Genomic DNA, 3,263 nt, shown 5'->3' on the forward strand with positions numbered 1-3,263 from the left:
TTTTCTATGGTTATGTTTCTGGCTGTTCCTTTCTCTCCCCTCAAGTGTTTATTTCACAGTAGTAGGCAATGGAAACTAAAATTAAAAAGGCAGCCCAGCATCTTAACATCATTTTCCCTCTTTTACCCATTCAATTTATGCCTCAATCCCTGTACCCTAGATCCTTGTTGTTTTAAGGTTGAGCATACATCACTATTTGCCTCTGTTTCATTTAGCCCATGCAAATCTGCTTAATGTACTCCAGTCTGCCTTAATCTCCCATTGCCCTCTCACTTTCTAGTGTATTGCCCCCCTCCCCAGCACCAAAACTATCTTATGTCTATTCTCTACTTTGTGCTCCAACTTCCCTTCCCTCCCCTTGCACCACCCCCTACAATCTGGTAACCAACAAATATATATATTTATATATTTTCCTTTTAATGTGGGTACTTTTTCTTAAGCTTTTACAATAACGATCATATACATTATTTCTCCTTTTATTACTGTCTAATTTCACTCTGCATAATGTCCTCAAAATTCATCCATGTTATGAGGTGGCTTACAGCTTCGTTGTAATTCTTCAAGGCACTATAATATTCCATTGTGTGTATATACCAAAGTTTGTTTATCTATTCTTCCATTGATGGGAAGTTAGGCTCTCCTCATCTTTTTGCTATTGTAAGTAGTGCTGCTATGACCATTGGTGTGCATATATCTACTCGTGTTATGGCTTATATTTCTTGTGGATAAATACCAAGTAGAGAAAATGCTGGATCTTATGGTATTTCTATTTCCAACTTTCTGAGGAAGCGACATACTCTTTTCCAGAATGATTGGTCAATTTTGTAATCCCAAGAGCAATGTATGAGGGTCCCAGTCTCTCTGCATCCTTGCCAGCATTCGTTGCCTTCTACATTTTTTATCTTTGCTCTTATTGCTCGTATGAGATGATATCCCATTGTTGTTTTGATTTGCACCTCTCGAAGTGATAGTGCCACCACTCGTCTGTCAGTTTGTCGTACTGTGGTGGCTTATGAATTGCTGTAATTCTGGAAGCTATGCCACTGGTATTTTAAATACCAGCAGGGCCACCCATGGTGGACAGGTTTCAGATGCTCTTCCAGATGAAGACAGACTAGGAAAAAGGAGTGATGAAACCACTTCTGAATATTAAGTCACCACCTTATGAAAAGCAGAGAAAAACTGTCAGATATAGGGCCGGAAAATGAGCCCCTCAGGTTGGAAGGCACTCAAAATGTAATTGGGGAAGAGCTGCCTCCTCAGGGTAGAATTGACCATAATGACACAAATGGAGTAAAGCCCAAGGCAGTAAAGCCCTTGGGAGCTTCATTTGCTGATGGGACACAACTCAAAAAGAAGAGAAACAGTTGTAAACTTCCATTAATAACCAGAACATGGATTGAATGAAGTATGAAGCTAGGAAAATTAGAAAGTGTCAGAAATGAAATGGAATACATAAACATTGATGTCTTAGGTATTAGTGAGCTGAAATGGACTGGGGTTGACAATTTTGAATCTGACAACCACAAGGTTTATTAAGCCAGGAAAGACAAATTGAAGAGAATGGTGTTGCATTCATTGTAAAAAAAGAGCATGTCCAGATCAGTCATGAGATACAATGCTGTCTATGATAGGATAATATCCATGAACCTACAGGAAAGGGCAGTTAATACCACTTTTATTCAAATTTATGCACCAACCACTAAAGCCAGTGAAGATGAAATAGTAGAATTCTACCAACTTCTTCAATTTGAAATTGATCAAACATGCAATCAAAATGTATTGATCATTATTGGTGATTGGAATGCAAAGGCTGTGAACAAAGAGGAAGGATCAGTAGTTGGAAAATATGGCCTTGGTGTTAGAAATGATGCTGGAGATTGCATGATAAAATTCTCCGAAATTAATGATTTGTTCATTTCAAATACTTTCTTTAGACAGCATAACAGATGACATGGACCTCATCAGATGGTGTACATAGAAAACAAATTGACTACATCTGTGCAAAAAGATGATTGATGGAAAAGCTCCATATCATCATTCAAAACAAGGCCAAGGGCAAATAGTGGAACAGACCATCAATTGCTCATATGCAAATCCAAACTGAAGCTGAAGAAAATGAAACAAGAAGATGAGAGCCAAAATATGACCTGAATTTAGAAATGATCTGAAGAACAGATTTGACACATTAAACACTAAAGACCAAAGACCACAAGATTTGTGGGATGATATCAAGAACATCATACAGGAAGAACGAAGAAAAGCATTAAGAAGACATGAAAGAAGGAAAAGGTCAAAATGGATGTCAGAAGAGACGCTGAAATTTGCTCTTCAGAGTACAGATCTAAAGCAAATGTAAGAAATGAGGGGGTGCAAGACGTGAACAGAAAATTTCAAAGGTCAGCCAGAGAAGAAAAGTCAAATATTACAACAAAAAAGTCAGATAACCAAAAAGGAAGAACACTCTCAGCATTTCTCAAGCTGGGGGAACTGAAGAAAAAATTCAAACCTTGTTACTTATTTTTGAAGGATTCTCTGATAAAATTATTTGATGCAGAAAGCATCAAAAGAAGATTGAAGGAATACACAGAGTCACTGTACCAAAAGGAAATGGTTGATGTTCAACCATTTCAAGAGGTAGCATAAAATCAAGAGCCAATGATACTGAAAGAGGAAGTCCAAGGTGCACTGAAGGAACTGGGAAAGAAGAAGGCATCAGGAATTGATGGAATACAGATTCAAATCTTTCAAGAAGTGAGGCGACACAGGAGGCATTCACTCATCTATGCCAAGAAACTTGGAAGATAAATATCTGGCTGATGGATTAGAAGAAATCCGTATTTGTGCCCATTACAAATAGAGGTGACCCAATGGAAAATCATCTGGCAATATCTTTGATATCCCATACTAATAAAGTTTTAAGACACGTAATAGAGAAACGGCTGCAAGCATATATTGACTGAAAAGTTCCAGAGGCTCAAGCCGGATTCAGAAGAGGCTGTGGAATGAGGGATATCATTGCTGATATCCCCTTGGTCTTGGATGAAAACAGGGAATTTGATAAAATGTTTACCTATACTTTATTAACCATGAAAAGTTTTTTGATTGTATGGATCCAGACAAGCTATAGACAACACAGCTTTCAGTATGGATTTCATCTCAATGTAAAGACAACAAAAATCCTCACCACTGGACCAATAAACAACATAGTTATCAACAGAGAAAAGATTGAAGTTGTGAAGGTCTTCATTCTTCTTGGAACA

The sequence above is a fragment of the Chrysochloris asiatica genome, unplaced genomic scaffold, assembly GCF_000296735.1.
Source record: "Chrysochloris asiatica unplaced genomic scaffold, ChrAsi1.0 scaffold00480, whole genome shotgun sequence".
Lineage (NCBI taxonomy): Eukaryota > Metazoa > Chordata > Mammalia > Afrosoricida > Chrysochloridae > Chrysochloris > Chrysochloris asiatica.